The 18925-nt window shown below is 46.5% G+C and overlaps 1 long non-coding RNA gene across 1 annotated transcript in view; it reads right to left on the reverse strand.

Annotated features, from left to right (window-relative positions):
* Nucleotides 1-1498: 1498 nt before the first annotated feature.
* Nucleotides 1499-18925, reverse strand: part of LOC123521786 — a 24747-nt gene continuing 7320 nt past the window's right edge. The window contains exon 2 of the long non-coding RNA XR_006680136.1: nucleotides 1499-2189. This is a non-coding gene — a long non-coding RNA (uncharacterized LOC123521786). The remainder of the gene's footprint in view (nucleotides 2190-18925) is intronic.

Raw genomic sequence — 18925 nt, forward strand, 5'->3', positions numbered from 1 at the left:
GGTAGTTGCAGGAGCTTAGCCTTAACCTTGTTTGGCAGACTCATTCCACCTGAATTCAATGGGCGGAGTTCCTATCCACGTTCTGAGGGCCTAGTGAGTCTGAGATAGATGGACTTTATAGCCTATTCACTATTAAAACAGCCTCGCAATTAGCTGCTGGCCTGCTAGGCTTAGATAACAATGTTTGATAGGCCAACAGTAAGGAATGGGGATTGCCTTTCTTCAATTCTTACTTCCGTAGGGAGAGGCTTCAAAAAAATCAGTGGAAAACATTCCATTATCTTTTCATCCCATTTCTCTAATCTGTTGGATGAGCTAGTGTCACCACCCTCCCCCCGCCCCCCACCTATTGGCAAGGCTATATTAAAGTCTCTTGGGCTAGAAGATGAATGGGACCTGGATTGTGTCGCGAGAAAGAGGTCACGTGGTGGACGGCTGGCATTTGACATCAACTCTAGCCTATCGCCCCGGGCCAGAAAGAAAGGAGGAGGAGGGGGAGCTGGTGGCTGTCTTTGAGAAAGAGTAAGACGACCTCAACAAGTTCTAAGTCAGTGCATCCTGAGACCGGCTATTTGTTGGCGTGTAAGGGTCCAGGTGATGCAAACAGCTCGTATGAACAACGGCTACCCAGAAGGCTACAGGTTCAAGCCCATCTGGAGGCCCCTCGGAAGAAAGGGCTGGATACCTGCTTCCACCGCCTGTCTCTCAGCTGATCCTACGCTGGTGGCTCACATGTTGTGGCGATGTTGGAGGCTATGCCACAGGTATGTCCAATACCAGCAGGGCCACTCAAAGGGAACAGGTTTCAGCGGAGCTTCCAGACCAAGAACAGACTACGAAGAAGGAATAGGCTATCGACTTGGGAGGGGCTAACTGTTGACACCCTTATGAATAGCAGCATAGCTTTATCAGGTCTCCTAAAAATGATCAGAATAGCAAGAGAACATCATCCACAAAATCAGTCACTGAGGATCCCAGAGAGCACAGCTCAACTCTGGCAGGCAATAGAGGCCCTACGGATTAGGGCAGCTGGTTTTGATGATTAGTATTGTGAGGCTGCGCTCACATCTATAGCTGAGCTCCCTAACCTTAGGACAAGCAGTTCTCAGCCTGTGGGTGGAGACCCCTTTGAGGATCGAATGACCCTTTCACGGGGGCCACCTGATTCATAACAGTAGCAAAATGTTATGGTTGGGGGGGTCACCACAACATGAGGAACTGTATGAAAGGCTTGCGGCATGAGGAAGGTTGAGAACCACTGCCTTAGGGCTTTTCCTGAAGGGCATCCTGGTCAACAGGGACTACAAGAAAGATCTTCAACCTAACAGGGTGGATCTGAGCCATCAGCACTGCTTTTCTGAGATCACTACCGGTCACCTTGGACAGTGCTGGCGAATGTCACTTACCTCACCACCCGGGAGCCTGTGGCTCAGGCCCCGTGAAGAACAAGCCTTGGGCCTTCAGTGACAATGTCTGGAGTGAAACCATTGCAATGTGGTAGAATGAAATGACCATTTAATTGAGGGGGGTGGGCTGGGAGTGGGCAGGGGAACCAAACCAGACCAACGAGATGATTCCATCTCGTATTCAGGGGCAATCCGATTCTGAGACTTTCTCTTTCCTCTCTGCCTTACCCCCACCACCTTTGGCATGTGAGTCATGTGTAAGCTCTCTCACAAGATCTGACAGTTTAGGCGGTCCCTGGTCTTTCCATTGGGTTTCAGTTAGAGCACCCCTCAGATACACCTTGGGGTCCCTTCATTGACTGCGGCTGTGACTGCTCTGGCCGAGGATCTCGCAGCGCCATCTTGAAGAAGGTAGGATTGGCTCTGGTTTTCCTGACTAAGGGGGCTTACTGGCTGCTGGGCTGGGTTTGGCATGAGGTGTGGGCAGAAGAGATGGAACCTAGTGTCTGTCATCTGCATAGGACTCAACGTGGAATTCTCCAGAGACCAATTCCGCGGTCCCTAACAAGGGGCACCGTGGGGAAAGAGCTGAGTGGGTGGTGGGTGAATGGAGGGGAGGTGGTGGTCAGGAAAGGGGGGGGGGGTTAGGATGGCAAGGGTTAACAGGAAGATGAACGGGCACAGCAACATTGCAGAAAGCACGAGGCAGAGCATGAGTTGTGTCCTGGGTGTGTGGGCACTGCTCTGGAAATTCATCTGCTCTCCTCCTGGTCCTTGGTGCGCCTACAACAAGCAAGAACGAGAGGGACAGGGCGTCAGCAATCCACGTTCTGTGCGTCCCAGCTCCTCCTGGGGAGGGTTCAGGGTCACCCCTCCCTTCCATCAGTGGGATCATTTTGACTTCCCGGCAGGGGGGTGGGGGCCGACTCAGAAGCACAAAGGACAGGTGCTCAAAGCTATAGTTGGGATAAGGGATGACCAACCTTACCAATAGGTGACCGAATAGGAATCGACTCCAACTTGGCAGGCCTGGGCTAATTAATCGACAGGAAGTCACATTTCTGGCCAAGGGGAATATGTGATAGCTGCCAGTCAAATCAGAGGGAGAAAGAGAGAGAGAGACCCCACTAGTAACTCAATGGCAGGTGGTTAGATCAAGATCAAATATTTTTAGCCCAACCACTTAATGAGGCAGTGGACACCCAGGGGGTTGGCACGTACAGGAACCCTGCTCTTCTCTCTGTGGCAGCATCATCAAAAGGCTTTCTTCTCGCCTCATTAGGGCTTCACGTTGCCTCTTGGAGAAGGGGGGCCAGTGGCAGTCAGTCCTGGGTAGAGGGACTGGGTGTCACCTGATGCAGCCACTGCCCTCCTGTATCGATGTAGAAACATGTAGGCGAGCAACTCCCCCAAAGCGGGAATGGGAGTCCTGTTACTGACCCACAGCTCAAATCCCCAGGGAGAACCAAGTAGAAGGGCTGTGAGATTCTCCTGCACCAAGTGAGAAGGTTACATCTTGGCATGAGGAGGGAGAGCCGAGATACTATTTGGGGTCCTCCCCCCAGGGACTTAGTTACCTCTAAAAGGAGGTCTGGGGCACGCACTCCACCTGGAAGAAGACACTGAGTGGCTTGTGGGATTCCTAGCTTCCAGGTGGTTTCATACCAAAGCAGCTCAGTTAGGAATTAGCCCCTTGAGAAGGAAAGCTCCAGATGTCACCCAAGCCGTTGGTTTTACAAACGTGCAGTTCTCTGTGAATACAGCCCAACATGGTCCCCAGGGCCAGCCAACCCCAACCAGGAAGTCGAGTCTTAAGCTGAGCTACGATTTTGTTCTTGCTTGTGCCTTTTGCTACTTAGGACACCTGGAGCGAGTCACACAGTGCCCTAACACACACACCCACCCCACCCACTCACCTATTCAATCTATGTACTTTGACCTGCACTATCGACCTCATAGGATTGTATTTCAAAAGCAAGTGCAGATGTGGTTCACAAATTTCAAAAGTTCTATTACGAAGGTTCATGGTGATTGTGAGAATTATTCACACTGTCTTCGTTCTGAGTGTCACCGTGAGGGCCCAGGGTGGACCGGCAACACAATACCGTGGCACGGATTGCTCCCTGGCATGGGAGGAAGTTAAACGAAATCAGGGACCGTAAGGGGCAATCCCAGGGCTAAGAACAACTTGTTTATGTTCGGTGATGAGGATGAATTGTCCTGTCTATTTCCCGCTGCCCTTTGCTGCTGCTACTGCTCTTTAAAAACAGTTTTATTGGTACTTAATCCACATATCGCACAATTCAATATTTCGATCATACCAAGAGTTGTACAGTCATCACCACAATCTATTTTTGAATATATTCTATCCCCCCCACCCCCCATGGTCTGTGCAATCACTATCAGTTCTAGTGCTTCCTTCTCTGCCCTTGGTTCCTGGCTCCTCCTGAGTTCTCACTCAGTTGAGTTCTAAGAGAGGGGAGGGTTACAAAGAGGTTCTTCTAGTTTGGGGTGATGCCAGGAACTGACTTACTTACTCCCTAGGTCTCTAGTTGTAAAACCCTACCCAGGAGGGGCGATGATAGGTATTAAATGAGATGCACAAATAAAATGCTTAGCATTGTCTTGGCACCCAGTAAACATTACATGAAATGACTAAGGGGGCAAGAGAAACATCGCTAGAGTTTTGTTTTCCTGCATGATGCAAAGCATCTGATTTTCTCCTGGCTTCCAAGTCTCAAGATGCTCAGGTGCTCAAATCATTAATTACAGGACCGGGCCGAATACTGCTATGGAATTTCTAGTGAAGACCAGTAGAGGGAGCTCTCGAGCAAAGCGACACATCTTTGGTCCCTTCATTTTTCTCTCAAACAACTCTCTGCTGGGGGTGGGGTGGTGACAACGGCTTTTTCTCCACCCCAATCCGTTTACTAGTTAGAGAAAACTGGTAGTCCGCCACCCGGCTCCAGTCCTGCTTTCAGAGAACCCAGGGGCTCTAAACGTTGCTGAGGTTCAACTCCAGGGCTTCATTTGCAACTTGGAATAAAAAGAATGGTCCTCTATTGAGACTGATCCCAGGAGACCTGGGGCCGCCACTTGGAAGGGAGCTGCGGGAATTTTAAACACAGTCTGGCTTTTCAGTCTTCCTCTCTCTCCAAACACCTGCAGGTAGATTCTCAGTCACTAGAGGACGATATTATAAACATTTTAGGTGGGAGTTGGGGAGCCTAGGCACCCTTTTTCCTCTCAAAAGGTTTGTGCCAAGGTCACTGCTTTGAAAAGTACATGTCTAAGAAACGAAATGCCAGACCCAGGGCCTCTGTCAGATGAAGATCTAAAATGTGGCATGACCAAGAGGTGGCAAGATGAGCTCTGGGCCAAATGTTCCTTTAGCTCCTCCCCAGTTCATCTTCTAAGTCAAGCCGGTGGCTCAGCCTGTTGGGGTGAGAATCCCTCCAAACTTGCTCCCTCTATTTTTCGGCTCATTGTTAATCAGTTCGATAGAAGGAGCCTCAGGAGATGGTGGCACACCTTCCTGTCTTTCTTACAATTAACATTTGCCCACAGCCTGGGTTTGATTAGCAGTGGCCTCATTTCTTTTAGTGTCCCTTAGGGGGGTCTGAGCCTCACCTACTTACAAGATGATACATAGTTTAGAAGGAAAGCAGAATAAGGGAAAGAACGTCTTCCATTCAGGATGGTGGAAAACCCGGGGTGAGATTTCCTCCGTCCCTTTCAGGAGGAGGATCTTCAAGGGTTGCTGGGAGGTGTCACGAGGTCACTGTCACTCATGGTGGCCCCATGCTCAACAGAATGAGACACTGCCCAGGCTTGCACCATCCCCACAACTGTTGTTCTGTTTAAGCCCATCGTTGTCACCACTGTGTCCATCAACTCATCAAGCACCTTCCTCTCAGCTGGCCCTCCACTTCAACAAGCATGATGTCCCTCTCCAGAGATTGGTCCCTCCTGAGGACACCGCCAAAATATGTTCAGGAGAAGTCTCGCCATCCTTGCTTCTAAGAAACCCTCTGACTGTACTGGTCGTTCGTTATTCTGGCATTTCACAGTATTTTCAAATTTCTTCACCAACACCATCATCCAGATGCATCAGTTCGACTCCATCTTTCCCTTGCACATGAGGTGACCGAAAATATCAGGGATGGGGTCAGAGGCACTTTGGTCCTTAAAATGCCATCTTTGTTCTTTAGCACTGTAAAGAGGTTTTGTGAGCAAATTTGCTGACTGCGATATATAATTCGATTTCTTAACTATGAGCATTGATTATGGATTGAAGTAAAATGAAACTTCAATCTGTTCTCCATTTATCATGATGTTATCTATTGATCCGGTTGTAAGGGTTTGGGTTATTTTGGCGGGGGGGCATTGCATTGAAATGGAATCCATACTGGCAGCTGTAGTCTTGGTACTTCATCAGTGTGTGAAGTCCTCCTCACTTTCAGCAAGCAAGGCGGAATCATTTGCACTTTGAAGGTTGCTAATGAGCCTGTCCCCAAACCTGATGTCGCTTTCTTCAAACAGGCCAGCTTCCTGGATTCGTTGTGCAGCTTACAGAGCGCGTGAGGATGGCGAGAGGATACAACCCTGACCCAGGCCTTTCCTGATTTTAACCCATTTATCATCCCTGGTGCTGTTGGAACAACTGCCTTTTGGTCTGTGTCCAGGTCCCACATGAGCACAAGGACGTGTCCTAGAATGGCCACCCCTCCCAATGTTGTCAGTATGTGTCCATAAGGCACCGGGAAACAGCTTTCTTGTATTCTTTGCTTTCCGCAAAAGTCCATCTGATACCAGCAATGAAATCCCTTGATTTCATGTCCTCTTCTGAATCTGGCTTGAATATCTGGTGGCTTCCAGCTGATGTACTGCTACAACCATTTAAAAAAATAGATATATTGATAAATTTTTAATTTAAACTTTCTTTTGTTATTCATGGAGGACAAGCTGCTTTTTGACAACAATCTCTTCTTCCCACAGCATCATCTTCTTGGAAAGTCAAGGTAACTAGTAGCCAGTAGCCTCGGAGTTGATGGTGATTCATGGTGGGCCCACATGTCGGTGCAAAACTGACCTCCACAGGGTTTCTGGAGGGATCATCTGGAAGTAGATTTCCAGGTCTTTCCTCTGAGGTGCCTCAGGGTGCACTGGAGCCTCCAGAAGTTTGGTTTGGGGATAACTGATCGCACGGAGCCATTTGAGCCACCCAGGGAATTCCTTGTCAATGAAGCTCTTCAAAAATCACATCTACGTGGTAGGTTCTTATCCTACTTACTGTACTGTTTGTTCATAGCAACCTTCTCCCCCTTGCTGCTGCTTGCTTGGCCATCTGAGTCTGCAACCTGCACTGGCTTGACTGAGCCTGAGTGTTGCTTTGGCACCAGGGTTGCAAATAGCCATTGTAGAAATCCACAGCTGCCTGTGTTTTCTTGAGCATCACGGATTGCATGCCAATCAAACCATCCTTGCAACAAACCAGCAGAATTTGTGACTATCTGTGGTCTAGGAATGCTCCTGGAATAACAGCCTGTCCGATTCATTTTAGATCAGCAAGCACAGAACTGTTCATGCCTACCAGCTCCAGAAGTTTAACGACATGGTCCATCCTGAGCATCTGCAACGGAATCTTTGGGGTCTAATTTGCGCAATGGTCACTGCAGTAATGGTGTCTCCATGGAGTACGGTATGGACGATAGGGGCTGGACCTCGCCACCCCGGGAGACAGCTGAGATGGGCATCCAATAGGCCATAGGGATAAGAATAAGGGCCTTACTCAAAAGGCTACCGAATTAAGCCACTGCGCCCACATCTTATCCCCCAGCTCCAACACCTGGCCACTTATGCACCTGAAGCCAAGACCGCAGAGCGTAACACTTCGCCCGCAGGCCTTTTGGTGATGGAAGAGGACACTGGTGGCCACCTTCAGTTTTTCTATTAGCTCTTTCTCTTTGTTTTCCCTGGCGGCGGCCTGCAGCGCCTCGCTGGCAACCCGATCCCTGGTGAAGAACACAACCCACTGAGAGGACTTCTTGCGGGCTCGGGGAGCCCAGGCCCTCCAAAGCTCACCACTGAGGAGTGGACCTCACACCTGTGAGCTGCAAGCCGGTTGTGGGATCCTCATGGCCCCAACCACTGGCGAACTATGTTGCACCACGGCAACCATTTTTTTAACCTTTATTCAGTAAACATTTACTTGCATGTAATATTAATGATATTGTTGACTTTTACATTCTGTTGGGTCACCTTTCTGTAGAATAAGCACCAATATCGATCTTTTCCAATTGGTCAGTTGGCCAATGTCTTGGCATGGACGAATAAGCACCTCCAGTGCTGCATCAGGCTGTTCAAACATTTCATTACGTAGTCCTTCAACTCTCGGAGGCTTGCTTTTCACCAGTGCCTTCAGTGCAGCTTGGAATTCTTCCTTTAATGCCACCAGTGCTTGACCATATGCTGTCTCTTTAAATGATTGAACATTGACTATTATTATTGTTGTTGTGGGTACAGTGACTCTGTGTATTCCTTCCATCTCTTGAAATAATTGAACATTGGCTATTATTATTGTTGTGGGTACAGTGACTATGTATTCCTTTCATCTCTTGAAATGACTGGACATTGACTGTTATTATTGTTTTGGGTACAGTGACTCTGTGTATTCCTTCCATCCTCTTGTAAAGCTTCCTGCATCATTCATTGCGTTGTCCATAGAATCCTTCAACATAGCAACTTGAGACTTGGAGTGTTTTCCTTCCCTTCTTTCAGCTTGAGAACTGCTGAGCGTGTTCTTCTTTTCTGGCTTTCTAAAGCAAGTCTTTGCACACTTCATTATAATACTTTGTCTCCTCAAGCTGCCCTTTGAAATGTTCATTTCTTTTATTCATAGTTTCTTCCATTAGCTTTAGCTTCTCTATGTTCAGGGGCAAATTTCAGAGTCTCTTCTGAAGTTTGTTTTGGTCTTTTTTCTTTCTTTCTTGATTTTTAAATGACCTTTTATTTTCTCCAGGTAGCGTGTCTTTGATGTCATCCCACAGGTAGTCTGCTCTTCTGTTATTGTGTGGAATGTGTCACATATGTTCTTGAGTTGGTCTCTAAGCTCATGTGGGATATACTCAAGGATGTGTTTTGGCTCCTGTGGACTGCCCCCATCTCCCCACCCCCGCCATTTCACCTGCACTTGCATTACGTGAAGAGCACTAGATGGCCTGTCCACAGTTGGCCCTTGACCTTCTTTAGGTGGAAGATCTGGAGCTTCTCCATCCTCTTTTGTCATAGATATACTCAATTTGATTTTTGTATGCTCCATCTGGCGATGTCCACATGTTTAGTGGCAGTTTATGTTGTTGGAAGAAAAAAAAAGGTTGCAATGACTAAGTCATTGGTCTTTTGAGATTCGATCCCAAGATCTCCAGGGCTGTTTCCGTGACTGAGGCCATATTTCCGATCTTCCTCTTTACGTCCAACTTTTGCGTTGCAATCACAAGTAATTATTAATGTATCTTGATTTCATGCTTTCTTAATTTCAGACCACAGAATGAGAGAAGTCTTCATTTTACTATTAGCTTTAGTGTTTAGTATGTAAATTTGAATAATAGCCCTATGCATAGTCTTTCTTGTAGCTATCTGGATAGTAGCCTATCATGACATGGTTATGCTCTCTGATAGATCTTCAGATGTCCTTTTTGACGATGAATATGGTGCCATCCCTTCTGAATTTGTCACTCCTGGCACAGCAAACTGTGATTGATTGATTGCAAGTGGCCACTACCTGTCTATTTCAGTTCCCTCATGTCTAGGACCGTGATCCATATGTGTCCCATTTTGATGACACCACATGTTCTAGATTCATATTTCACATAGTCCGTGCCCCGATTATTAGTGGGTGTTTGCAGCTGATTCCTCCCTCGGGTTTGAGTTGTGGTCCATCGGCAAATGGGTAAGCTGTGCTCAAGCCACGTGATTAGGGTGTCTCTACTTTTAGGAGTTGGCTCTTTCCCAGCCATATCTTGAGTGCCTTCCAAACTGAGGGGGCGCATCTTCTGGCGTGACGTCAGACAATTTTCTGCTACCATTTACAAGATATTCAGTGACCTTTCAGAAATATCCTGCATGTTCCTTCTGTCTGGTCTGACTTAGTGGGGAAGTTCCGCGGAAGCCTTGCCACGTGGGGTGACCCGAGTGGTATTTGAAATATTGGTAGTATAGCATCCAGCATCGCAGCAGCACACACGCTAAGAGCGTAATGACAAACTGACATTCACGTGGTGCGTTTCAAGTGTAACAGTAGCTAATGTTTATTATCTACCCACTTAAAGCACCATGCTAAGAAGACAATATCTATTATCCCATTCAATCCTTAATGATAACTTAGTGAGCCAGTTCCTATGACAATTCCATTTTAGAGTTAAAAACACTGGGTCTTAAAATTTAAATAACTTGCCCAAAGTCAAATAGCTGCTAAATGCAGTAGTTTGTAGCATGAAACAAAGAGCAGCCCTTCTTTAGGACCCAGTGGGATCCTCAACAAAAGACAGGGCTGCGTGTGAGCCATGGGGCACACTTTGTGCAGCCCAACCAAGACCAGTGGAAACATCTCATTTTTCTTCTCATCCCATTGTTTTAGAGGCTTTTGAGAAAGTGCAACTTACCTCAGAAGGAAAAATTACCATCAGGAAATTGAGGTAGGCTACCTTTCTCCCATTTCTAAGCTGGTCCTGTATCTGACCAAGCTATATAGAGCAAAGTAGGCTCCTGACATCTTGGAATATGCGTTGGATTTGCATAATTTTGGGAGGAGCTAGAAGACCATCATCTGGGGACCAAGATCAAGAGTCAAATTCTTTAGGCTCCACAGAAACTCGTTGAGAACAGAAGCTCGTTGGGAATGACCATTAATAATCTGGAGGTGGGTACTGGATTTCATCAGGAGCCATCCTGCCTGATGTTACTTTGAAGACTACGGTGCACATGACCCAGGCCATGGTATTGTCAGTCACCTCCTACGCATGGGAACGTTGGACATTGAATAAGGAAGACCGAAGAAGACTCGATACATTTGCATTATGGTGCTGTGAAGAATATTGAAAGTACCTGGACTGCAAAGAAGACAAACTGTGTAGTATTAGAAGGACGGCCAGAGTACTCCTTAAAGGCCAGGATGGCTAGACGTGGTCTTCCCTACTTTAGACATGTTGTCAGGGGATACCAGTCTCTGAAGAAGGACATCATGTTTGGTGAAGTAGCGGGACCGTCAAAAGAGGAAGGCTCTCCAAGATGGATCGACACCCTGGCTGCAACAATGGCTCAAGTGTAGGGATGGACACTTGTGAGGGTGGCACAGGGCAGGGCGGTGTTTTGTGCTGGTGTGATACTGTATTTATTAAATACAATATCAAAATGTGAAGCTTTCTCAACTCTCTGGCACATGCCACCAACAACATCATGCCATCATCTCTCCTCCCTCCTTTATTTGCGGGCCTCTGTCCACCAACATTCATCAAAGGTCTGTGCCAGTTCCTTTGACGCTGGGGAAGCCTAAGCTGGTTTTTGTTTGTTTTTGCAGACTTCGGGGTGTACTCTGAGTAATAAAAGCAAAAAAACTCACTGCCATTCAGTCAATTCTGACTCATAGGACAGGGCAAAACTGCCCCTAAGGGTTTCTAATACTGTAACTCTTTACAAGCGTAGAAAGCTCCATCTTTCGCTCTCCAAGTGGCTTGACCTTTCGGTTAGAAGCCCAACGCATAGCCACTATGCCACCAGGGCTCCTCTTGAGTCATTTCGGGTTGTCGATTTATAGTTCTCGGATTCATGATTTTGGTTCATACTTGTTGACCCCTTGGACCTAGCAGTTGATGAAGGATGAGGTGTGAGGGGGAGGAGGGAGGAGGAGAAGGAACAACTGAGATTATGACCAGAAAGCGGGAGGCACGTTTCTTTCATCACGGAGGGCAAAGGCTCTGCCTTCGGTCACCACCCCAGCCCATGCCGGCCCCCTAGCTTGGCGGCTCCTGCTCATCGAAGTGAAGTCAACAGAGGGAAGCTGCTCGGTGAGAAGACAGGATGCTGATGACACCAACGAGGAAAAGCAGAGGGCCTGCTGCCTTGACCATCCTGAGGACGACTGAGTCCTGTAACAGCTACAGTCGATTGCAGCCCCATGCGTAGCCGCCACACCGCCAGGGCCCCATTACACCATCTTGGGAATGGGTAGTGAATACAGACATCAACAGGGGAGGCTGTTGTTTCTTGACACATCTCCTGTCTAGGTCTGTCCACTTATGGAAAGTGGTGTTTCCATCTCTCTAACCCTTTCCCCAAAGAATCCTAGCTCTTCCATTGACACCACATGTTAAACCAGCAGCTTGGATGTTCTTCAGGGACTGAAGCTGTGCTCCTTTTCAATCATCTTTCAGTTGGGAGTGGGGGAGGGGACGGACAGAAAGAAGTCCGACGAGATGTGCTCAGGCCTGTGAGTGGGTGGTGTGCGGTTCCCCAATGACATTTTTCTACGACAGCCCTTGGTATGCTTGAAGAATGAGCAGATGCAGTGTGTGTTAGTCTGGGTAGACTAGAGAAACAAATTCATAGAAACTCATATGTGTATACGAGAGAGTTTTATATATAGGGTAATTGTACACTAAGAAGGCCTCCAAACCCAGTCCGGTCCAAGTCCATAAGTCCGACAATAGCCCATATGCCCGATACCAATCTATAAAATCCTCTTCAGACTCATGAAACACATGCAATGATGCCGAATCCAGGACGATCACAGGCCAGTGGGGATAGAAAGTCTTTGGATCCTGTGGCGTTGTAAGCATCTCAGCACTGGCAGGGGTCTCCACACGGCTTCTCCAGATTCCAGGGCTGCATCGGGGTAGGTCCATGTGGCTTCTCCTCAGGGATGTCTTGCAGGGAACCCGCAGAGAGAGAGAGATGTGTCTCCTGCCCCCAAGGAGGAAATTCAGGAATTCCCAGAATTCTCAGGAGAAGGCCATGCCCACACAGAGGCCTCATTGGTTATGATCCTATTGACAAACTAGACGCCACCCCCTTACGCTTAATCCTCGAATTGACAAACGATTATATAACTACCACACATTGTCATGAGAGGGGAAAAAAATCTTTAGGACCATTTTCTTGGCCTTGTGCTCACCAATGCACTTTGTTTTCTGAAAACTTAACTCTATAGGAAGTGTGTCCTCTAAGAAAATCTAGCCATTTCATCCCCTTGGAGTTTCCCCGGCCACTACAACCTCAGTTGGTCTCTCTGCCTTAATTTCGCTGCCTTAGTGGATCCTCCTCGAAGCCAGTTTTGGTTGGACTTGCCTCTCTGGATCACATTGGTAAATCCCAAACTCATCCCCGGTTCCAATCCATTCCATAAAACCATCCACGTTAGCTTTGACCTTGCTCAGAGACCGATGGAAAGATCCGCTCTCTGAGCTCTCTGATCTTTGACGCATCCTTTTGACACTCGTTGATTTTTAAGCCAAGATGTTGCTTAAAATTGAAAACGCCCAACCATGTGAGATCCCAACTTGTTCAAGATTGTCTCACCGGTGATCATGCCGTCTTCTTCCACCAGTTTCTGGGTTTCAGCGACCGTTTTCTTCAGTCACGGAGCATCACCCTCTTCCCTCTCGACCTGGTTCTTCCTTAAAGTGCTAGATCCTCCATGGGAAAGCGTGTTTGATGGGGGACAGCACTTCCGTACACTTGTTGCAAAGCTTCAGTGATTTGAGAAGACGTCCACTTGACTTTTGTAAACAATTATTCTTTGTCTTGATCTCAAAGTTGTTTCGTTCAATGGCACAAAAAGGTTTTCTTTTGAAGGGATCTTAATGAAATGAGGCCATGTATGTTACTGGGATGGTTTGACCTGTTTAAACATGTTTTGTTAGCTATAAACCCACATATGTATGACCTGGGACCCTAGTAGCAATACTGTTTGACTTAAACGTTGGACTGCTGACCGCAAGGATGGCAGTTCACACCACAGAGCTGCCCCAGAGATCAGACTCAGAGACCCATAGGGGTAGTTCCACTCTGCCCTACAGAGTGATGATAGGCTGAAATGAACTGGATGGCAGTGGATCTAGGTTTGACGTGACTTGTAGATAATAAAGAAAAACAAAACTGTAGTCTGGATTGGAACATGGTAGGATGACTAATGTGGGCTAGGACTCGTGCATGTGAGAGCCTCGTTGAGATTTGGGATTTGGGGTTCCATTACTTCCTAGTCCAGACAGGGATGTGCCAGGGCATCAGCAGGACCAGCCTTTCCCTCACGGCCACTTGCTGTCCCTGCCTTCTGCTTCAAGCCCTGCCAAGCCAAAGGAGGTTGAGAGTAGTCCCGTTTTCTTTGACATCACCATCAAATACATGGAAGTCTGACAAGTGGAACTCATTCGGGTAAGGTATTAGGGACAATGATACCTTAACAATGGGCGAAACCTTAATAACATTTTTTGAGCACTTAAACTGTGTACCAGGGAGTGTTCTACGCACTTTGTATGCATTAATTTACTCACAGTAACCTTAGGAGGGCGTTTACAAGAATAAGTTAATACCCACAAAGTGCTCAAGTAAGTGCTCAGTGGTGGCTCGGTCAGTTAAGAGTTGGACTGATAACTGCAAGCTCTGTGGTTCAAATCCTCCAGCCACTCCCAAAGAGATAGGTAAGGCTGTTTACTCCCATAAAGATTAACAGCCTCGGAAACCCTGTCACTCCAGGTTGGTAGTGGGTTGTGTTGAGTTTGGAGTTGAACCTTATGGGGTGGGTACTATTATTATTATTATTATCATTTTATAGATGAGAAAACAGGCTAGCAAACTTATCTCAGAATTATCTCAGAGATGTGGGATTTGCACACAGGCCCTCTAGTTTATGCTATGAACTTGTTTATGTGTCTTCCTCTTCACCAAAATAGTCTCCATGATGCTGGCAGGTGGGGTCTGAGCAGGTGTAGACCGTGAGTCGACAGGAGTCACTGTGGTGCTGTCCTTGCTGTGGACAGCCTGTGGAGCAAGAGGCATCATTAGCACGAATGGGCCCAGAGCAGCCTGTTGTCTGAGCCCTTTGCGGCAACTGAGCGCTCTACTCCAGGATCACAGAAGATTGATAACAGTGATGATGGTAGACAGCGCCTTCAACTGATACATACCCACTCCTCCAAGCACATTACCAAACCCGCAGCAATCTAGTGTCCAGCCCACTCATGGCGATCCACGTGTCAGAGAAGAACCGTGCTCCATCGGGGTTTCAGCGGCTGGATTTCCAGAATGAGACCCTCCAGGCTCTTCTTCTGAGGTGCCTCTGGACAGGCTCGATCATGTAACCTTCCTGTTAGCAGCTGAGCATGTTAACTGTTTGTACCCACCTACAGACAGCTTTCCAAGTATCGTATGAGCCCCATAATGGCAAGAATTAGTCAACTCACTGTGAGAAAAACGCATGCGATTGAATGATTCAAGAGCTGGATGACTGACTGACTCCCTTGATTTAGAGATGAGGTCAAGAGAGGCCAAGCAAACCATCTTAAGTCCACAACGGAGCCTGGACTAGAACCCCAGTTTGTCTCGTGGTTCTGTAAACCTTCTCATTGATTGCAGAGTTACTGAAGACTGGGGGAGACAGGGGCCAATGCTATTCAAGACCCTATCATCTAGAAAATGAAATAGAGATGTTCTTCTAATCTCTGTTTGGGGAAACGGAAGCCTAGAGGGAGAGTCAGCTTGCCCCAGGTTACAGGCTAGTAGGGAATGAACTCAGGAATTTCTGTTACCAGATGTCCAGATCACCCAAATCTCTGGGGACACTCGGAGTGCTTATAGTTTAAGAAGTCTGAGGGCGAACAGCCCAGGGGGTTAATAGAATATCTTAGAAATCGTTTTACCTTGGTAGAAGTAGGTGAAGACATTTGTGGGAAGGGATTTTATTTTTTTGCTTTTTTTCCCTCATGTCATTTCCCAAAGGCATTTCTGTTTTCCAACTCTGTGTGAACTCAACATAGAGAAGCTAGCAGAAGGAAATCACCCTGGGAGGGTCCCTGACTCCTGCCTCACACTGAGACCAGGTTGAGGTGACTCCTTACAAAGCTGGTCTTCTCAGGTTATGTGTTTCCTAAAACCTCAGATGTGGTCAGGTTAAGTCCTCAAGTCCTGGGACCCATGAGTCCCAGCATCATCGGCCTGTGGGTTTCCATAACGATGCAGTTGTTGCTGTTGTTGTTGCTAGGTGCTGTTGAGTCAGTTCCAAGTCATCGCAACCTGACGTACAGCAGAACAAAGCACTGTCCAATCCTGTGCTAGCCTCACCATGGTTATGTTTGAGCCCACTGTTGCAGCCACCATATCGATCCATCTCGTCAAGGATCTTCCGCTTCCTCACTGCCCCTCTACTTTACTGAGCATGATGCCCTCCTCCAGGGACTGCTCATTCCTGACGACATGTTCAAGTCCATGAGACATCATCTCACCATCCTTGCCACAAAGGAGAATTCTGGCTATATTTCTTCCAAGACCAATTTCTCTGTTCTCTGCAGCCCACGGTCCTGTCAATATTCTTTGCCAGCAGCATAACTCACATACATCCATTCTTCTTTGGCCTTCCATAGTCAATGTCCAAATATCCACATCCAATATCCAAAAGAATAAATTATCATAAGAGCTTAGCCTCCTCACCAAGTAATAACGACAGTTTCTGAAACTAAAAATCTGGATCCTAATGGATAGACTTTTTTCTCCTTTCTCACCCAGTGCATACATAGCTATGAACATGCTCCCATACATTTGTGGCTCCCAGGATTCCAGAGAGGACACAGGGCAAATAAGTTTGGAACAGGAAATGAAGTCTACAGTGGTTTATTGATTAGACAAGGGTCTTCTAAGTACCTCAGAATCTTGAGACCTGCTGACCAGGGAAGTTGGTCAGGGTGTCTCCGAAAGGCAAAAGATGGGCTTTCTGCAGGCTTCCTTCACCTGCTGGGCCACGAGCATCTTGGTGGCAAGAAGGATCGAGGTCTTAGATATCCATAAATCATCAACGCCTATTCTGCAGTCTGCTATCTCCTATGTTCTCTCTACATGTCTGGTTATCAGTTATTATGAAGCTCTGGGAACACGAGATTACTTGTGTTTTTCCTCATTAGTGAACTAGGGAGGTAGTTGAGACTGAAGATCTCGGTGAGGATCACACTTCGTCAAAGGCATCACTGAGGAACTCCGTCAGTGTCTAAGGAGGACCTGCTACCCCATCACATGCCTCCTGAGAAGATGCCCCAAATCATTCTTACTGATGTTTCCCTGATCAATCAATGGTCCAGGTATATGAATACAAGTCACAGTCTAACACTAAAAATCCTATTAGACACTTGTATTATGTTAGGTACGATGCCAAGCCCTTTGGGATTGTCAGATAAAGGAATTATTAAAATAACTCGAGGTATGTATGTATTATGACCCACATTTCAGATGTGCAGAAATGTGGTCTCGTTAGGTTGACTCAATTCAACTCCAGTTAATAGTAACACTACGCACACCACAATGAACACTGCAGGGGCCTGTCCCATCTTCACAATAATTACGTTTGAAGCCATTGTTACAGCCACTGTGTCAATCCATCTCGAAAGGCTTCCTCTTTTTTGCTAACCCTCTACCAAGCATGATGGCCCTCTCCAAAGACTGGTCTCTTCTGATAATCTGTAAGTCTCACCACTCTCCATTCTAAGAAGCATATTGGCTTTACACTTTCCAAGACAGATTTCTTTTTTTCTGGCAGTTCATTGTACTTTTACTGTTCTTTGCCAACACTATAATTCAAATACACCTATTCTTCTGAGATCTTCCAACTTTCACATGCATAGAAAACAATTCACTCACAGCTATTGTGTCGACTCCATCTCACAGTGACCCTATAGAACAGGATAGAACTGCCTCTGTGGGTTTCCAAGACTACAACTCGATGGGAGTAGAAAGCCTCAACTTTCTCCCATGGAGCAGCTGGTGGTTTTGAGCTGCTGACCTTGCGGTCAGCAGCCCAAGGTGTAATCACTACTCCACCAGGTATCAGGTGATTCAAAGTACCGTGATTTGGGTCAGGCTCATCTTAGTCCTCCAAGCGACATCTTTGCTCATTAACACTTTAAAGCGGTCTGTGCAGCAAATCTGCCTAGTGGAATAGGTTAGTTCATATCTTGATTGCTGCTTCCATGAGTGTGGACCGAAGTAAGATGAAATTCTTAAAAACTTTAGTCTTTCCTCCCTTTAAAATGATGTCATCTATTAACCCAGCTGTGAGGGTTTTTGATTTCTGCACACTGAGGTGTACTCCATAGTGAAGTCTGTAATCGTTCATCTTCATCAGGAAGTACTTTCGAGTCCTCTTCACTTTCAGCAAGTAAGGTTGTGTCATCTGCAAACATATGGGTGTTAGACACTCTCCAATCCTGATGCCACTTGCAGCTTCACATAGTCCAGGTTCTCCGATGATTTGCTCAACATACAGAGTGAATAAGTATGGTGCAAGGATAGAATCCTGATGCGTACCTTTCCTGATTAGAATGACTGTCTCTTGATGTGTGTACAGGTCCCGCCTAAGCACAATTAAGTGTCCTGGAATTCCCATTCTTCCCAATGTTGCCATGATTTGTTAGGATCCATACAGCTGATTGTCTTTGCATGGTCGATAAGACACAAGTAAACAGTTTCTTGTATTTTTTGCTTTCAGGCAAGGTCCATCTGATACTGGCAATGATATCCCTTGATTTCATGTCCTCTTCCGAATCTTGCTTGATTATCTGGTGGCTCCCAGTTGGTGCACTGCTGAAAATTACATTTTTTCAGCAAAAATTTATTTGTATGTAATATTAATGATGCTATTTGATGATCTTTGAATTTTATTGGGTCACCTTTCTGTAGAATGAGCACCAATATGGATCTTCTCCAGTTGGTCAGTTGGCCAATGTCTTGGCATGGACGAATAAGCACCCCCAGTGCTGCATCAGGCTGTTCAAACATTTTATTACGTAGTCCTTCAACTCTCGGAGGCTTGCTTTTCACCAGTGCCTTCAGTGCAGCTTGGAATTCTTCCTTTAATACCATCAGTGCTTGATCATATGCTATCTCTTGAAATGACTGATATTGACATTATTATTGTTGTGGGTACAGTGACTCTGTGTATTCCTTCCATCCTCTTGTAAAGCTTCCTGCATCATTCATTACGTTGTCCATAGAATCCTTCAACATAGCAACTTGAGACTTGGAGTGTTTTTCCTTCCCTTCTTTCAGCTTGAGAACTGCTGAGCGTGTTCTTCTTTTCTGGCTTTCTAATGCAAGTCTTTGCACATTTCATTATAATGCTTTGTCTTCTCAAGCTGCCCTTTGAAATGTTCTGTTAATTTCTTTTACTTCATAGTTTCTTCCATTAGCTTTAGCTTCTCTATGTTCAGGGGCAAATTTCAGAGTCTCTTCTGAAGTTTGTTTTGGTCTTTTTTCTTTCTTTC

Source organism: Echinops telfairi, unplaced genomic scaffold (assembly GCF_000313985.2).
Source record: "Echinops telfairi isolate 266 unplaced genomic scaffold, ASM31398v2 ScPeMD7_60;HRSCAF=208, whole genome shotgun sequence".
NCBI classification, from domain to species: Eukaryota; Metazoa; Chordata; class Mammalia; order Afrosoricida; family Tenrecidae; genus Echinops; species Echinops telfairi.